Source organism: Rhinatrema bivittatum, chromosome 4 (genome assembly GCF_901001135.1).
Source record: "Rhinatrema bivittatum chromosome 4, aRhiBiv1.1, whole genome shotgun sequence".
Taxonomy (NCBI): Eukaryota; Metazoa; Chordata; class Amphibia; order Gymnophiona; family Rhinatrematidae; genus Rhinatrema; species Rhinatrema bivittatum.
In genome coordinates, this window is record NC_042618.1 from 243,296,014 (window position 1) to 243,315,666 (window position 19,653).

Here is a 19,653-nt window from a genome sequence, read left to right on the forward strand (position 1 = left end):
TCAAAACAGGAAAAACAAAACAACAATAACTTCTCTTTGGCCCCAACAGTACCTGAATATAATCTGCTCTAACGTGCCAAAAAAGTTGAATATAAATCACATAAATAACTAACTCTCATTCTGATCAACTTCACTCGACTCGACTGTCATCTAGACAAGCTGTCTCAATCTTGCTCTTTCCAGGAATTGGGGTTTCAAAAATTCAGGCCCACCCTCAGAGTCCAAACTTTCCTCTGCACACAGGGAAACCCTTTCTGGTCCATGAGGACACAAAAATAGAATTTCTTCCTGTTATCACTTAGTAGCAGGCAGGCAGAGGGATCACTAGCACCAAAACCCAAAAATTTAATACAGCCCAGCTCTACAAACCAAAGCTATAAAACACAAGCTGAGCATGCTCACCCTGTTTATAAAGTGGAGTAATGACCAATCCCAAAAACAGAGGGAATGGCCAACACCTAGGGAGGATCAAAAAATGCAAAATCTTCCATCAGATGAAGACATGTGGTTTGTAGCCACCATTACAAATATTGGGCCTGATTTTCAAAAGCATTTACATGCTTAAAAATGGGTTTTACATGTATAAATACACTTTACTCGTGTAAGTGGGCTTTTGAAAATTGCTACAACATATGCCATTGAATTGTCCATAGGATATGCATGAGTAAATGGCTTTTGAAAATTGTTACAATAGTAGTTACATTTACATATATAAACTCTTTTGAAAATTACCATTATTCACATATGTCAATATTTGCAATTTTTTTCTCTCATCCGCCTCCTTTAACTCTTTGGATTACAGCACAATTGGATCCTGCTCCAATTGGTTCAGTTGTACACAGAAAAAAAATGCTTCATTTCTTCTTTTTTTTTTTTTTAATTTGTTTTTCATTTTATTTGATGTTTATTTTGTTTAGTTTTGTTTAATTGAAAGAAAATAAATACCAAAGTAAAAAAACAGGAAAAAACCAAGAAGAAAGGAGAGGAAAGAAAGAGGTTGGGTTATTCCCTTCCTCCGCCAACTTCCTATACCAGTGATGCTACATTAAACAAAAATAAATGCCTCCATTCTTGCTATACTCATCTGACCCCATATGCAGGGGCCATAGAAGTTGAAATAGAGCAGGAGTGATCCCCAGTCACTCTTGCACTGCCAGGTCCTGTTTTCTAAATGGTAGAGGTTGGTACAATTCTATTGTTTGCGCGTTATGTTGTATGACTATACAACAAAATGGGACCTGGTAGGGCAGCAGTGACCTGGGATCACTCCTGCCCCTATGACTCCACAGATGGAGTAAGATGGCTATGCGGGGTAGGGGAATGGGAAATGCTCAGGACTGTTATTTTTCTGTATTATGGTGGCGCTGGGGGCTGGGGAGGAGAGATTTTGATGGCATCTAGTCAAGGGTTGCATTCCAAAATGCAATTGTTTTGAAACAACATGTAACAAAAGAATATTTACTTTCATTTTTGAAGTCATTTCATAATGAATGCACACCTCTACCCCTCAATTGAAGGGCCTTCATCCTTCCAAGTTTTTAATCTGTCTCTCCCCTCTTCCCCCTCATCAGCCAAGGCATTGCTGTGACAGTCCATGGATGAAAGGCCCAAATTGCTGTCTCCCTGTACAGGGAGTTACAAGTGCTCTTTAAGTCAGCTAGTAGGTGCTACCCTTAAACAATAACTCCCTCAGAGACTGTGAATGTTGCATCTGCAAGGTCCTTGGAGCAAGAATTGTATCTGGAATTTGAACACAGGTCTCCTAAATGGCAGTGCTCAAGGCAGCAGATTGACCCTGCATATCTGCAGTCTTACGGAAATTTATTTAAAATGTAAACCTCCTTTTATTAAACGCACAGAGAAAATGGATCTGTAACATAACTAAAGTCACTGCAGAATGGTTTGCTAAGAGTTTTACCAGTTGGTACCCTGCCATAGTATTTTCAATTATAAAATATCACTAAAAATTGTAGCTAGGATTAAATGAAACTATGCTCAACCCTTGCTGATTATGCATAATTACATCCTTTGAAGGCACTTCCCAAACCTCCCTTGTATAACTTCATACACAGGGTTTTGTAATACATGGCTAGGATTTTATACACACATTTCTTTTGCTCCAGAATTTTTCTTTTTGTGGTTGCAAGCAATTGGATTTAAAAGGTTTCCAGGGGACTTTCCCCTGCTGTGCTAAGCTAGTTTGATATTCTTTTATAAGCAGAGTCTTAAAGTTGTTCTCCCACATCAGATGCTGTTGTTTTACTAATCAGCTTTATCAGAGTTCAAGGCTGTAGTTCAGTATTAATTATGCATTGTCCAGAGCCCAGCTGGAGGTGCTCAAGTAGCATGTCCTTTTTTGATGTTCAAAGATATTTTGTGATAGTTTGTTATTCTTCTATCTTTCTTCCAACATTTAGATAAAATATCAGTGGCACATTGTAGTGCCTTTAGTTTGCTACAGAATTAATATATTCAGAGTCATGCTTTGTATATATTTCAGTGCCTGATGTAAATCTACACCTGGCACAAGATTTACTTACATCTAAAAAACAGCCTTGAACACTGGTTGCTATAATATTAAAGAGATATAATACATAACTTACAATCGTCAGACAGAAAGAAGAGAATTGGATTTTATCCTTACTACAGGGAACACAACAATTTTACAGGTAACTAAGAATTCTCCGTGAGCACATTAAAAAGTACATATATTCAAAATACATAGGGGTAGATATTCAAAAGCCATTTAGATGGATAACCTAATAGTGAGGGACATTATTGTCGTTAGTAGCACAGTGAATAGCAATACCTTTCACGGTGGCGCTATTTGTACAAAAGGCTGCAGCCAGCCGCATTGCGGCCGGCGAAATCGCACCGCCATGGTGCAAACAGCTGCGGCCTTTCGCAGGCCCACCTCCCCCGCCCACGTTTTTGCTGGATTCATCATTCTGCATTCATCATTCTGCGAAGAATGATGAATGCAGCCCTAAATTAGGGATGTGAATCGTTTTAGGACGATTAAAATTATCGTCCGATAATTTTAATATCGTCTTAAACCGTTATGGAACACAATACAATAGAGATTCTAACGATTTATCGTTATAAATCGTTAGAATCGTGAGCCAGCACACTAAAACCCCCTAAAACCCACCCCCGACCCTTTAAATTAAATCCCCCACCCTCCCGAACCCCCCCCAAATGAGTTAAATAACCTGCGGGTCCAGCGGCGGTCCGGAACGGCAGCGGTCCGGAACGGGCTCCTGCTCCTGAATCTTGTTGTCTTCAGCCGGCACCATTTTCCAAAATGGCGCCGAAAAATGGCGGCGGCCATAGACGAACACGATTGGACGGCAGGAGGTCCTTCCGGACCCCCGCTGGACTTTTGGCAAGTCTCGTGGGGGTCAGGAGGCCCCCCACAAGCTGGCCAAAAGTTCCTGGAGGTCCAGCGGGGGTCAGGGAGCGATTTCCCGCCGCGAATCGTTTTCGTACGGAAAATGGCGCCGGCAGGAGATCGACTGCAGGAGGTCGTTCAGCGAGGCGCCGGAACCCTCGCTGAACGACCTCCTGCAGTCGATCTCCTGCCGGCGCCATTTTCCGTACGAAAACGATTCGCGGCGGGAAATCGCTCCCTGACCCCCGCTGGACCTCCAGGAACTTTTGGCCAGCTTGTGGGGGGCCTCCTGACCCCCACGAGACTTGCCAAAAGTCCAGCGGGGGTCCGGAAGGACCTCCTGCCGTCCAATCGTGTTCGTCTATGGCCGCCGCCATGCTGAAGACAACAAGATTCAGGAGCAGGAGCCCGTTCCGGACCGCTGCCGTTCCGGACCGCCGCTGGACCCGCAGGTTATTTAACTCATTTGGGGGGGGGGGGTTCGGGAGGGTGGGGGATTTAATTTAAAGGGTCGGGGGTGGGTTTTAGGGGGTTTTAATGTGCCGGTTTTGCGATTTTTAGATTTTTCACGATTTTTCACGATATTTTACCCCCCCAAACGGCAACAATACGATTCCCTCCCCCTCCCAGCCGAAATCGATCGTTAAGACGATCGAGGACACGATTCACATCCCTACCCTAAATGTCTTACTTGTTATATTCAGCCCTTTTCCAGCTAAATTCTAGCCGGTTAACTAGTTACCTGGCGAAAATATCGGGTATATCCAGCTAGGTTAGCCAGATAACTTTAGATATGCTTCAGAACAGGTCTAAAGTTATGTGGCCAGATAATGCTGTCATTATCAAAACCTATGAAAGATTGAGGGTGCTATCATCTCCCTCCTCTTCCAAAGATTAATACAAAGACCCTCAGGTCATACTCACCTACCTCCCACCCCAAAACTTTGTTAAGACTTAGAATGCGGCCATCATTCCATGCCAGCCCAGACCACAATATTCAATTAAGGAGGCTCAAGCAGTGAAGTACACAACTTTCAAAAACTGTCTTTACTGCTGAGTACTAAAAAATGGGTAGGAAGGAGGGACTAGATCCACCCCAATTTTACCAGTTTGTAAAGGGTTCACCCTGTCCCAAACACAAAATTGTGTGGGATAAAAACAATCAAGAAAATGAAGGAGTCCATCTTAATGGTGGAGCTGGCTAGATGACAAATCAAAGTACTGCAGTATGTGAAAGTCTCTCTCTCCTGAGGATCTTCCCCAAATGGTTTACTTGGTACTAATCAGAGACTAGTTTCAGTCTCTTACAGAAAGATCACAGTCCACCAGTTTTTCTTTTCCAGTACCTGCCAGCAAGGGTTTATGCTTGACTTTGGCTGAAAGGCTGAAGCAGTTAAGATGAGATACTGAATTTGTGCCAAAAGGCAAGGAAATAAACCTTCTCCTGCCTTTGCTAAGATACTCTCTGTTCAAAGTTTAGATTACTTAACTCAGTCTCTTAGGAGCGTGATCCAGCCATGTGTTCCTGGGCCTGGATATCTCTGGAAAGGAAGTCTCTCAGCTCCTGGCTCCTCTCTCAATTGCTGGGATTTTACATGTAGCTCGGCTATGAAGCAAGAACAACTGTCTGTCTCTCTGTTTTCTCAGAGCTCAGACCTCTGTCTCTTCCATTTGATAATTAGCTCTTCAGGAGAACTGATTTTAGGGCTGCCATATGTACTTCTCTCTTCCTGGCTCCAACTCCTGGCCATCCCTACTACACACACCAGACAGTGCCAGCCAAATTGCTCCTTTTCTACCTTAAATGGTCTCCCATTATTCCTTTGGCTTCCTCCTCTGCTGACTATGTAGTGCTGTTCTCTGAGCAGGCTAAATAGTGCAGCCCTTTTCCCAACTTGTTAACACTGTGAGTGCAGGATGCTGACTCTTGCAGAACATTTGTCATTCACAGGAGAGCACCCGCGGGTTTTGATGTATTTTTATATTCCTTCACCTTGGGTATGGTGGCTTGCAGTCTCTGCAGGGTTGAACCCCCCTTTTTGACAGGTCGAAAACATATCACTCAGATCCAGACTCAGCTCGATTCACATTATAAGGCTACAACACATATTAAACGCTTGGGGGAAGGAACCTGCTTTATAGTAGCTTATTACATGTGCAAGTTCTTTCCTCTTTGCTTCCATTCTAGAGGACTAATCAGGGTTTTTTTGCTCCCCTGGTGAACTGACCCAAGAGTTTTGGAGAACTGAAGAGTTTTAGAAGTAGTAAAGAGAGGAATTTTGTGAGAATTTTTGAGAAGTGTTATTGCTATCTAGTGTGGACCAGTTCCTGACAGAAGGGCAAACCCCCATCTCTGGAAGGACTGAGTTCTTGGGGTTCTTCCCTCTTTGTGCCCAGTTGACCATAACTGAGCATCTGTGGATTGAAGGACAGTTTTTTTGGATGCAGCTATTGTTGGACCAAATGGGATTTTGTTGTTTATTCCCTGGTTTTATGATTGCTAATGAGGACAAACATCCCACCCTCTATGGGGAAGGGATAGTGGAGAGTGGGTCAGTTGAAGGAAGGAGAATGGTTAGAAGATGCACCATGGATCTATCAGCTAAAAGAAACCACTGCTTTTCTTGTTATAATTTTTATATTCATGATTTTTTCAATACTTTCTTGTATTAGCTTGTCTTATTTAAAAAAATTTTCAGTTGAACACCAATGTTGGCCTTTGTTCCTTATTTCAAGAGTGCATCCTCCTTCAAATAAGATCAGACCAGTACTTGTTAGCATGGACTGAGTGTTTTTTTCCCTCTGTTTCTGCACCACAGGCCTTGGAGGTTAAACTTCTTCCCTGCCAGATGAACCCTGGCTTCCCAGTGGCTATGTAATTTCCTTAGAGAGAGAGGACGATTAGCCTTGAGAAGTGCATAGAACCCCAGATTCAGTTCACTAGAAGAGCATATACTAACCTAACATAGAACGCTTATTCCAGGTCCTCACAGAAGGGCAGCAAAAGCTACAAACTGTTGTATAGGTCCAGTATGCCCAGCATCAAGCACAAGAAGAACAATTTAATCAGAAACAAATGTAATTAACACAAATAGCACAAGCTGTGCAAACTGCTATGGCCTGGCCTACCCCACTGTCTCCAATAATACTTAAGATGGCTCCAGGAGAAGGCCCAAACTGTTTCTTGGTGAACTTTAAAAGAAACGCTTGTCTGGCAGGTTGGCCAGAGTCCACATAGACCACCTACCTAGGCAAATGCTGAAAAGCAGCAGCCAGATAGCCATCCAAGTTGCAAACCCAGATGGAGCCAGCTATGTAGAGGTCAAAGATATCATCCTTGAACGGGTTGAATCACTTCAGCACTGTACCAGCAACAGTTCCAGTAGGGAGCACTCCAGCCCAGGTAGAGTCTGCAAAGCTTTTTCTATCGGCTAAAAGATATAGGCTGGAAATGGCTACAGCCTGAAGAGAAAACAAGTTCAGAAGTAGCCAGACTGGTCCTCCTGGAGAAGATGTTTGGACAGGTTGGACTTGTCTATGTGACAGTGGGTATGTCAGCACCCAAAACTCACCTTGGAGACTGCTCTGGAAGTGGCTGATGCCTTCAACCAAATCCAGTCAATGCTAAAGTACCTCAGACTACCAGAGAGACTAACACCGCTGGGACAGGATGCCACAGTCCAAAAGCAAGAAACCCACCATAGATCTCAGAGTAGGACTTGTCTGATTCTTTCTCCAATCTCTGAACCCAATTCTGCCACTCTACTTTATCTGTGGAGAGAGAAGCGTGTGATTGTCACCAGACAGGGAACAGACCTATGGAAGTCAATTTGATGACCCCCACATTTCTATAACTTTGTGGATATTTTCCACTCTGGGTTATACACTTTTGTGGTTCCAGTGAAACTGGATGTTTCCCCCACACAAGCCCAGGTAGATTTGGAAAGCATAAAGACTCTTACATGAAAGGAGCTGGTCTAGAGATTACAGACTGACTATGAAAGGTCAGTGATTCTAACTTGATTTCATGGAGATCAACAGCAAAATCTGACTAGCCAGGTTCTACTAAAGGCCCTGGCTAGACAAGTCAACATAGAAGTAGAAATACTTCCTTGAGTTCCATACTCCATCATCCTAGGACACGACTGTCCAGATTTTGAGATCCTCTAAAGCTGGCCTATCACTAATCCAGCCAGCTCAGCCAACAAACAGACCTCCTTCCTTGGAGTCTTTGTTTCCCAGACTTATATATCAGGGAAACAAAGACTCCAAAATCCCAATGGCAACACTACTGGGAGAAGCTCAACTATTTTTGGCACTCACAGGCTTCTGAAGATAGGGTCCCCAGGGAAGAAGATAATTCCCAACTACTCTAAGATCCCTAAGGGGGAGGGTAACTAAGAAACTCTAAGGGGGAGGGTAACTCTGGTAACTTTAGGTGTGCCCAAAGGGAAGTCAAGTCACTTAAGTTTGCCTGGGAACAAATACAGACAGGAAATCAGTCCCTCAGTCTGAGGCTTATAATCCAACTCCCCCTCTTCTTCATAATCAAGAAAGATTTAGTGTAATGAGTGGCCAAAGGGAAACCAGAGGACAAAACCTTTGAGCAACGTCTGTTACTCTAGCCCTATTACCAAGAAGTGCTGCAACTAGCCTACAGCTATCTCCTAGAGGGTTACTTAATGGAAGAGAAAACTTGGCCTAGCTTGTATAGACAAGTTAAGGACTACAGCCAATCTTGCCCTGAATGTCAGCTAACCAAACACCAAACCTGCTGGGGTTTGAGTAGCTCCTCTAGTGCTGATGCCCATCATGGAAACCACATTCAAGAGAATTGCCATGGACCTATTAAGACCCTTAGAAATGTCCATCCAAAAATATAAATATATCCTCTAATCCTGGAATATGCAACCCAATATCCAGAAGCTGTATGTCCATGGAATATGAAAACCCAAATGGTAGTGGTTGCCTTCATTACCCAAGAAGGTGTTAACCAACCAGGAGACCTCATTGATTTTCAGAATGATAAAGAAAGTTTATTACTTGGGTCTCAGTCTACCACCCATAAACTGACAGGCTAGTCAAACACTAACAAAACTCTCAAACAGATTCTGAGGAAGTTTGTTGCAGAAGACGTTAGGAGCTGGGACTCACTCTTTCCCTATATATTATTTGCAGTCTGAAAAGTCCCTCAAATATTTTCTCCTCATTTGAACTGCTATATGGAAGAAGACTAAGGGTAATCCTAGATGTAGCTTGGGAAACCTGGGAAGAGGAAACAAACCCAGGACAGAAACTGTTTGACTATGTAATCCAGATGCAAGAAAAGTTAAGGAAGGCTAGAGGCATGGCACACATATGTTTGGAGAAGGCCTAAGCTACTGAAGCCCGGGAATATAATCAATCCACTGTCCAGTAGGTCTTTCAGCCAGGAAATTGAATACTGGTATTGTTACTGTCTTCAGAAAGCAAATTACTATTCCATTGGCAATGCCCTTATGAGGTCCTAAAGATAATAGGTCCTATGGACTACAAGGTAGCCCAACCAGACAATAGAAATATGGTCTAGATCTTCCATGTGAACATCTTGAAGAAATGGGTTACATCAATCTGCGGACTTGTCCGGAGAGGACTTTGGCCTAGAAATGTCACTGAACCCTGGACTATTACAAATTCTTTTTGGGGACCAAACTCCACGTTACAAAAAGTGGATTTAGACCAGTTGATAAACAGGAAAAAGATGTCTTCTCCAGTATTCCTGGGAGAGCTTAACTCACTTGCCATAGAGTGCTGGTTTAACAACGGCCATATCAGATCCTGGAGGCTAGGTGTCACATTAAAGAGGATGAAGTGAAAGAAATGCTACAACTTAGCATAATAGAAGAGTTCATCGTGCTTGTTTCCAAAACAAGTGGCAGCATCTGCTTCTGTATAGATTTCCAAAAAGTCAATGAGGTCTCAAATCAGGAAGTAGATGCCCTGAGAAAATGAGCTCTTTGAGAGGCTGGGACAGCCCAATTTATATCAAGACTGTGCCTAACAAAAGGATACTGGCAGGTGCCCCCATTCCAGTGGAGGTTATTTCCAGTTTACGGTCCTGCCTGTGGACTCCATGGAGCCCTAGGTATGTTCCAGCAATTAATCAACTGCCTCCTAGGCCCACACAATTTTATTTATTTAATGTATTTATTTATTTAAAAACGTTTTATATCCCGCACAATTAGGCATTTACATGTCCGTCTAGGCTACACTGCAGTCTATCTTGATGATATTTGTATCTATAGTGGAAATTGGGGCATACACTTTCTTCAATTACAGCCAGTACGTACAAGTTTGCAGAAAAATTGCCTATTAGGGGGCTAAAAGATGCAATATTAGGGATACTACCTTAGAAAGAGCCAGGTCCACCCTCAAGCACAGAAAATAGAAGTAATCACACATATACCAGTTGCACAGACAAAAAGCAAGATGTTAGCCTTTCTAGGCTTCATCGGATACTATAAGAAGTTCATACCGAATTTCGTGGAAAAGGTAGAGCGCCACTCACACATATACGACTGAAAAAGGGCCCTAGAAAAGGTCAGCTAGTCTGAGAGGCAGAAGAAGCCTTGCAGAGGCTAAAGAAGGCACTTTGTTCAGAAACTATTCTCATGAGCCTGGAATTCAAGGTCAAAATGGACACCTCAGAGGTAGGCTTGGGAGCAATCCTGCCACAAGAAAAAAAAAAAAAAGGACAAGAATACCTGATGGTCTTCATTAGCAGAAATCTAATGCACAGGGAGAGTCAATATTCAGCAACTGAAAAGGAGACCTTAGCAGTTAAGTGGTCCTTAGAGACCTTACGTTATTATCTTCTGAGCTGCCAATTCAAACTTGTGACAGACCACCAGCCCTTTGTATGGATCACAAAGAATTAAGGAATCCAATGGCAGAGAAATGAGATTGTTTTTAGCCCTCCATTCAGTCAGCTTTAAAGATGTGACAGACAGCAAGAAAGGAGAAAGCCAATGCTGACTTTCTGTTTAGAGAGATGCCCCTAACACAGGCAAGAACTCAACTCAGGAGAGTTTAGCTGATGGGGAGGACATCTGAAGGGGGTACACAGGAAAGAACCTAACATCTTAAAGGACTGGCTACAGGCATTTAACTTGGTCTACCTTAAAGATCAGTGAGGAAGGAATCCTGGCCACAGAGTGTTTTCCTGGGGTGGAGTGTAAAAACCCCAGCTCAGGAGGGAACAGAGGCCTAGGATGGGAGAAGGAAGCACCAGACACTATGCTAAGACAGTACATGTCTGACTGCCCTATTTTTTGAAAGAGACATCTGCTGAGGTAAACAGACTGCATAGTTTTTCTTTTTTCTGTAAATAATCAAAATACTTCTGTGTGAAAAAGACTACAGACAAGACTGCTTCTGTCTTCTGGCACCCTTCCTGAAACCAAGGGCTGCTTCCACGATATAACAGGGACAATGTTTTTCTAAAGAAAACCCCAAACTCTGAACCAATGATCTATCCCAGCGAAAGAACAAAAGTTGTGCTACAACTATAACACATTTCCTCTAGAATATAATGTACACTGATATCCTTAGTCTGGTCTATTTAGTCTCAGGGATGCCATAAACATAACATAGAGACAGCTAGATAAACAGCTTAAAAGATTGACGAAGCCCTATGAAAACAAATATGTAGTACAGTTACTGTGGCTGAAATGACATGCAGCATTGTTTCTAATTGGTTTATTTTTCCAAGGGAGAACCAAGTTATCCTATGTATCCTAAAACAGAAATGATTTTTACATTTAATGGTTATTGTCATTGTGTTTGTATTGTTTATTTTGCCAACCATCTAGAATGACTAACTGCTGTGGGTGGGATATAAAATCTTTTAAATTAATGTGTCGGTTGAGTAAAAGTGTTTAAAAGATCAGATACTTGTATAGGTAAAAAGGCCACCGACATGCAGAATAAAACTACTATCTTTTAATTTCTGTGTAGTTTTTGAATCACCAACTTTGCCCTCTCCCCCATCCATCAATCACTCTTTCTCCCCCACCTTCCAAAACCAGAAAATCGGACAGGGACAGGGGGACAATGTTGAAAACTTCTTTATTAGCTGGTAAGGAAGCCAGAGGAAGCTGTTAGAACAGAATCTCCCTATAGTTTCTCCTTTTATCATATGAGAACATATGAGGTGCCATCCATCAGCATCCTGCATCTGACAATGGTCAATCCAGATTTCAAGGCATTATCCAGGGATCCCAAAGCATAGTAGATCATTTCTTGTCACCCACTCCCAGAGATAAGCAGTGGCTTCCCCAGGCCTCCCTCGCTAATAATTGTTTATATACTTTTCTTCCAGGAACTTGTCCAAACCCTTTTTAAACTCAGCTATGCTAGATGCCTTGACCACATACTACAGCAACAAATTCCATGGTTTAATTGGGCATTGAGTGAAAATAAAAATGTCATTTTTTTTTTTAATAACCTGCTCCCTGTTTCTTGGAGTGTCCCCTTATCCTTGTATTTGCTCCAAAGTTCTTACTGAGAATTCAAAAACAGTTGAAGCTATTTTGTTCTTTCTTTAGACTTTTCAATGCATAGCACTTATTTTCTCTGTTTATGAGAGGTGTTCCCAAACTTTTCAAGGGAAGGGCCACATAGGAAATTTCAAGTCATCAAGAGGGCAGGGGAGGGATCCCTACCACCTTGCAGTCTGAGTTTACTGTGGGGGATGGTCCCTTCAAAGCTTGTTGCAGCGCTCAAGTCGGGGGGTGGAGGGTGCAAGGGTATATCTATCTCTTTCAATGATTTGAAATGCTCAGGCCAAGGGCAGGGAAATAGTAAGAATAGCAATACTAATATTTCTAGATTTCTCGGAATAGTTCTAGATTTCTTAGAACCCTGCATCCCCCAAGCTATCCACATGTAAGTGTGTGAGGCATATGCCTATCTCCCCCTCATCTCCAATACCTCTTCCTCTCCCCCTCCTTCCTTCCCCTCTTTCATCTCTTACACCCTCATCTCCCTCTCCCTCTCTTACATTACTTCTCTTTCCTCTCTCATCCCCTTCACCTTCTCACCCCATCTCCCTTCTCTCACCTCTCCCCCAAACTACCTCATCTCCCTTCTCTAAAAGGTAGATATTAAAAAGAGAGTGCATGTGTCCATGTGCGCGGACATGGACGCGATTATTTTATAACATGCATGCACCAGTACGCGCATGTTATAAAATGTGATATCCGCGCACACATGCGCACCAAATTTTAACATCCGCGTGCACATGTGCGGGTGGGCCGCCACTCGCGTGCGCGGGGGGGAGGGAATATTCTAAAGAACATGTGGTGATGTGATCGGGCATTTGCCCAGTTCCCTCCCAGTCCGCTCCAATTAAGGAGCGGAATGGGAGGGAACTTTCCTACCCCTAACACTATCCTTCCTCCCTCTTCCCCTCTCCTCCCTGACCCCTAAACTAAAACCCTAACCTTCCTCATTTTTTTAAATTTTTATACTTACTGCTCCTCAGGAGCAGAGGTAAACTCTGCGCACTGGCTGGCTGCTGGCGCGCAGTTCCCCAGGACAGCGGCTAATGGTGCAGGGGTTATGCGCATGGCCAGGCCCTTTCTAAAATGCGCACAGTGCGTGCAAGGCCCAGACACGCGCATAACCCCCGGTTTTTACACACGCAGCCCTTTTAAAACCGGGCCTTTAGTCTACCACTCCCCTTCTGTCTCTCCCTCATCTTCATTCCCGTTCCCATCATCGCTGGCTAGAGCTGCTGACAGGCGAGGTCAGGTCCCATCAGATGAAGATTGAGTTGGTTGAGTAAGAGCCAGGGAAAGGGAGGTGAGATTCATGAGGAGATTCATGAATCTCACCACCCTTTTCCTGGCTGTCAGCAGCTCCAGTCAGCGGTGGGTCAGCTGACTCCTGCTCTGCTGACAGAGCCTGGCCTCCCCATCAGCAGGTCTATTCAGCGGCACAGGTCAGCCGCCTCCTGTTCTGCTGGCAGGGCCTGTCTTTCTGTTGTCACCGCACATCATCATCTACTTCCGCTGGCAGGGACTGGGAAACCCCCACCAGTCTTTCTGCTACCATCAGCACCACACATGGAAAACAATAACTTCTTCCACAGGTTGGATCATGCGGCAGAAAGGAAAAAGGATGGCAGGCTAGAAAAATGAACTCCATGGGTCAGGTCCAGCCTACAGACCATGAGGTCCACTGGTGTACAATATAGTTACCGTATTTTTTGCTCCATAAGACGCACTTTTTTTTCCCCAAAAGTGGGGGGAAAATGTTTGTGCGTCTTATGGAGCGAATGTAGCGTCTCTCCCTCTCCTCTTCCTCCCAACTCAGCCCAATCAGTATGGCGCAGGTCAAACATCAGCTGTTTGAACTGCGTGTGCTACGGAGGCCCCTCCAGTTCAAACAGCTCCCTGCCAGTCTGCTGTTCCCGGGGTGCCGCGGGATGCATCTTACTGCGAAGGTCGGCGGCACCCCGGGAACAGCAGACCAGCAGGGAGCTGAAACTCTGCCGGCAGAAGACGATTCATGGCATCAAAGTTAGTACAGGCCATTTCCTTCTCATTTGTTTAGATATATTAGATGTTTCATGCATTTGACCTGCGCCACCATACTGATTGGGCTGAGTTGGGAGGAGGAGGAGGGGGACGGTGCGCGAGAGGGAGAGACGCTACATTCACTCCAGGGGGAGCTCCGTACAGAGCCCGTCATGGGGACAGAATTTTTTTTTCTTATTTTCCTCCTCTAAATCCTAGGTGCGTCTTATGGAGCGCAAAATACAGTAGTTGTTTAACTTTTACATATTTTTAATTCCAGAGTGATATTAATACTTTCTGCTTTCTTTCCTGATGTGTCCTCTCTTTGATATTATACTTTAAGCACAAAATGCTGGCTTCTGGTTCTGTTTTAGTTATTGTTTTTCTTCTCTGTTGAATAATTTTATTTTTTTAAATCTCCCATTCAGATGCTCCTTTTTCTCCATTCTTTTACATGTGTTTTTCATTTGTTGGAAAGAAAGAAAGAAATTAAGTGAATATTAGGAACATGCAGAAGAACTCTAGAACTCAGCTGGACTGAAATGCCAGCAACTGGTGGTTTCATTGAAAAATCTCCAAAAAAGGATGGGGGGGGGGGGAAGGGGTGGCCCGGGGGCCAGTATATGGAACAAAAAAAGAAATGATACATTCTTAGAATGCATGCATATTAAAGGATATCACTCAGATATGCTCAAAAAACAAAGGATCTTTGACATGGAAAATAAAGTCAGATCCAAAGTAATTGCAGCTTCCCCATACTGACCCACAAACCGTCCTCCCCCCCCCCCCCCCCCACACACACACAAAAAAAATAGACCTACTTAATAAGAAAAACATTAAAATATTCTAGCATTTATACAAATTGTTCATCTTTACTCCCTGACTGGCAGAATCTGCCATGCATCTCCTCAGAAGAGCAAATGAATTCAGCATCAGTTTCTGAAGCACTTTGCAAAGTTCTCAACCAACGGACACAAAGTCCACTTTACAAAGAGGAGGAAAACAGCCCAGTGCCATCCATGGGAAAGGTCCTGGGTTTGTTTTCTGGGCTAGGGCTCTAGTCCTCAGGCTGGCTGGAGCTGCTGGGATTGCGGAGGCAACATGCACCGCTCCAAGGGGGAGAGGGTTTCTGCCATTGCTCAACAAGGACACCTAGCAGCTAGCGTCAGGGTGCATGTTACTGCATTCTGGAGCAAACTGTGGCCTGTACCCCTTGGCCAAAGGCTGTTGCTGTAATGACTGAGAGCTAAGTAAATTGGTAGGAGATAGAAAAATACCTGCAGGTATTTGTGATTGAAGGTTTATGGTGCCATACTCCAATAGAGGCTAGTTCTAATTGAGGTCGGAAAGATAAGAGCATTAGGGAGGAGAAAAAGGTAAAAATACAGACTGGAATATTAAGAAAATCAGGTGCTAGAAATATAGTCGCATCACTTCAGTGCAGAAACCTTAAGGAAAGATTTAATCCAAAATGCACAGATTGCATCAGTAATGTTTAAATTCAAAAGTAAAGGTCACCTGTCGCAGAGTGCCCTTATCTCTGCATTCTGGAATGATTAAGAAGTTGTAGGATGCGAGTCACAGCTATCTGAAAACCAAGGCTGTGAGATGACAAGGGATTTCAGTGAACAATACTGACAGCCTGGATGTTTCCCTTGGCCTTTTTTTTGCTTCTGATTGCATAAATGCCGTGCGGATTTTAAGAGGCCTGCAGCCACGCGCCTATCTCCCAATACACACACATTGGCATGATCTTTGCAAAAAGGGGCGGGCTGGGGGGCGAGTCTTGGCAGGGCATGGGCAAGCAGGAACAGTGCCATTAAGTCAGTGTAGTTCACAAGCGCACGCCAGGATCCAACGACCGAGTAACTTGCTGCTGCTATGGACTGCGGGTAAGTAGTAAAATAAAAAAATTTAGGGTAGTCAGTGGGGTTTTAGGGGTCGGGGCTAGTAGGATAAAAGGGAGGCAGATTAGGTAGGGGGTTTAGGAAATTCATACCTTTACTGGAGAGAACTGGCCCTTATGCGTTGCCGTGCGCATCTACAAAATCCCCCAACTTACACACTCAAGACGGCATTCACGCACACATGCTCGCGACAATATAAAATCATGTGCGCACTGGTAGTTGATTTTATAACGTGCGCATTTACGCATACATTTATAAAATCAGCATGCGCAAAAGCACACATGCACTGCTGCATGACTCTTAAACTCTACCTTTTAATGTAATATAATAAAAGTAATCAAAATAAACAAATAATTAACATAAAAGCATACACCAATGACATAAGATGTCAACAGGAAAGCGCTCTAACGGGTGAATTTTCAAAGGCCTACGAGTGTAAAAACCAGGGTTTACATGCGTGGCCGGGCCTTGCATGCGCTGTGCACGCAAGGCCCAGCCACACGCGTAAACCTCGGTATGTGCACAAGTGCCAGGCCTCTCCCAAGGGGCTGACTGGGGGGCGGGGTCTGGGCGGGGCGGGATGGAGGCCAGTCGGGACAGTGGCCATTAACTGCTGTTTCAGGGAAGCGCATGCCGGCAGCTGGCCGGCCCGTGGAGATTACTGCTGCTCCAGAGGAGCAGTAAGTAATAAAATAAAACATTTTGGGAAAGTTAGGTTAGGTTTAGGGGGTGGGGAGGAGAGGGGAAAGGAAAGGAAGGTTAGGTAGAGGGGTAGGGAAGTTCCCTCCTAGTCTGCTCCTTAATTGGAGCGCAGCAAAGAAAACACGTGGATGGATCGGTGTAAAACAGGTTTTATTGAAGCTTGCCCGACTCTGGCCGAGTTTCGCTCAAAGAGCTGCCTCAGGGGCTTACAAGCCACTCGATTAAGCTTGAATCATCACAGAGTTGACATATAACGAAGTCAAAGAGGATAACACAGCAGATTCCTCTAAAATAATGTGCAAATCTAATGAACGCTCAGCATGGATAATCGTTCATTAGATTTGCACATTATTTTAGAGGAATCTTCTGTATCCTCTTTGACTTCGTTATATGTCAACTCTGTGATGATTCAAGCTTAATCGAGTGGCTTGTAAGCCCCTGAGGCAGCTCTTTGAGCGAAACTCGGCCAGAGTCGGGCAAGCTTCAATAAAACCTGTTTTACACCAATCCATCCACATGTTTTCTTTGCTGTCAGCCACCTTGGATCGGCTACCGGTTTGCTTTCTTGGACCATCCCTTAATTGGAGTGGACTGGGAGGGAACTGGGGGAGGCCCGATTGCGTTGCCGCGCGTATTTAGCAAACATTTGCCCCCCCTATGCACACCACCGGCACATGCATGCATGGATTTTAAAATTCTGCGTGCATTTGAACGCAACCATCAGATTTTATAACATGCGCGCACCGGTGCTAGCATGTTATAAAATCAGAGCATCCATGCGTACGCACCGGGTCCTGCACCCACATGGACGCGTGTGCACTCCTTTTGAAATCGACCCCATGGATTAAATGCTAGGTTGAAGAGTTAGGTTTTTAAGGCCTTCTTAAATTCTTTAGCACCTCGGATGGAGTGGATCACTAGGGGCAGAGAGTTCCAAACTGTCGGGCAAGCAATAGAGAATGCCCTTTCGTGAGTAAGTGCTAGCCAGGGATGCCTAGTGGCAGGAATGTCCAGGAGGAACTGGTTGTCTTTTTCTTTTTTTTTTTTTGTCGGGGGGCGGTGGCAGGGGGGAATGCAATTAATTTGGATCTGGCATCATTATTTTGGATGTCACAGAGATCCTTTGGTTAGCTGATGCAAAAAAATGTAACACTGTAAGCAAGTTAATGAGAATAGTTGTTTGACCAAAGCAAATCCAATGTGGGCTGCAGATATTCCTCAGATGACTCCAACTTCCAGTGTTTGTTCCCCATATGACAGATAGTGGTTTGTACCCACTGTTTCTAGATATTATTTCGATAGTGATACTAGATGTACACTAGCATTGTTCAGATTAATATACAAGTCAGTTCCTGCTTTATGCAGCTTATAACCTAATCAAGACAAATAGGAGGTTTCAGGAAATCTATTTATTATAGCAAACATGGTTAAACCCAACAAAGCAATTGCCGTAAAGGGCTAGGGTTTAAGATATGAAAGTATCCCCCTGCCTTGTCTACTTTTGTCTTTCATTTCCTACAAATATTTACCTTAAATGTGTTCATTGCTCTAAATGTAGACGAGTCCAAAGTGCAGATCTGTTTCTGTGTGACCAGTACAAGAAGAATTGGACATTACAAAAGTTTAAGAAGTATGGTAGCCTGGGTCATTAAGGTTAGTTTGGGCCAGGCAGAAGAGGTAGAAAGAAGAGATAGTGAAATGGAGAGAGAGTTTTTACCATGAAGTCAAATATTTAAAAGCCAATTTCCAAGGTCACACATATAACCCTAAAGTTTTATAGTAATGTAAATGATGGCAGAAAAAAAGACCAGTCCATCCAGTCTGCCCAATAGCAATTCTTCCACTTTGGATGGATGAGCATATAAATTCCCATAGTCAACCCAACTCTATACTTCATACATTATGAAGGCAAATTTAAAAAGGAATTTCCACAGGTAAAAAGCATCTATGCCCTCATAAATCAGCTGCCTGAAAATTACCCACCCTATATGCAGGTGAAAGTGTGCATATTGTTCCACAGCCCGCATATATCTAAGCACTCTGATGGGGATGTTCCAGAGAAGGGTTAGGTTGGGGGAGAAATCTACACACACAATGCTGGATTTTCAAAACTATGCAGGTACTTTTTGTTGGGAAAAAAATATGGGCTGAAAAACAGGTGCAAATCTGCTATGTATACTTTTCCCTGAGGCAATTTTCAAAGTAAACATATTTGTTTCCTTTAAAAACTGGTGCAAGGACAGAGGGTAAAAAGTAGCTTGCAGTAACGGGGGAAATTTAACAATTGCCACCACCCCCTGTGATTTTAAATGTGAGTGGCCAAAGAGTTGGATCAAGGGAGAGTGCTAAATGCAGTGTTCTTGGATTTCACTAAGGCCTTGTTATGGGACCTAGAGTTTCTGACTGGGTTAGAAACTGGCTGAGTGGAAGAAGACAAAGGGTAGTGGTAAATGGTAGGGATGTGAATCGTTTTCCATATCGTCTTAACGATAGAAATCGTGTGGCAGGGCAAGAAAATCGTCTTAGGCACGATTTTTTAGTTAAAAAATCGTTAAAAATCGTTTTTTTCCGATTAGTGCGCACTAACTCGAGTTAGTGCGCACTAACGGGAGTTAGTGCGCACTAACTGGGAGTTAGTGCGCACTAACTGAAAATGATACAATTTGACACTTTTCAGGTCAGTTAAGGTCAGTTTAGGAATGAATATGTATTCCTATTGGCTGCCCTCTTATTTATTCATGTTACCAAGTTTCCTACTGACAGTATATGGGGGATGGGAAATGGAAACAGTTGGTAGCTTGACAAAACAAGTAATGTGATCAGTCAATGTGACTAGAACTTGTGCCCTAACCCTGATACCAGGGGTATTGTGATCTTCCTGCACACAGTGCCCTATCCCTATTAATACCAGGAGTGTTGTGATCTTCCTGCACACAGTGCCCTATCCCTAATACCAGGGGTGTTGTGATCTTCCTGCACACAGTGCCCTATTCCTGATACTGGGGGTGTTGTGATCTTCCTGCACACAGTGCCCTATTCCTGATACCGGGGGTGTTGTGATCTTCTTGCACACATCCCGATATCAGGGATAGGG